Source organism: Geospiza fortis, unplaced genomic scaffold, assembly GCF_000277835.1.
Source record: "Geospiza fortis unplaced genomic scaffold, GeoFor_1.0 scaffold112, whole genome shotgun sequence".
NCBI lineage: Eukaryota > Metazoa > Chordata > Aves > Passeriformes > Thraupidae > Geospiza > Geospiza fortis.
Window position 1 is genome coordinate 14,173,690 of NW_005054298.1, and position 331 is coordinate 14,174,020.

Here is a 331-nt window from a genome sequence, read left to right on the forward strand (position 1 = left end):
GGACAAGAGATGGGTAATGAGAGACAGGATCTGCTTTGCAACCCTGCCAGCCCTGGGAATCCTGCAATCAGTCTGGGCAAAGCATGCAACACCCAGCCCATGCAAGGCCATGGTGCCCTATGTAGCAGATGCTACACCAGAAGTCCCCATGCTCATTCAGCCATCTCAGGAGAAGAAGCAACAAACACAGTTTGTTCCAACTCCATCTCAGAACATGAATTGCTGCAAGGGAACTGGGGAGCTATGAACAGTCACACAGACAGGAACAATTAGAGTCAACAAATAACTCCTCTTAAAAGTTTCCTGCCACAATGAGTTCACTTCCTTCCTA

At 48.3% G+C, this 331-nt stretch overlaps 1 protein-coding gene across 1 annotated transcript in view; it reads right to left on the bottom strand.

Moving 5' to 3' along the window:
- Positions 1 to 331, bottom strand: part of ATG9A (autophagy related 9A) — an 11,229-nt gene that overhangs the window by 5,638 nt on the left and 5,260 nt on the right. The gene's annotated exons all lie outside the window — the stretch shown is intronic.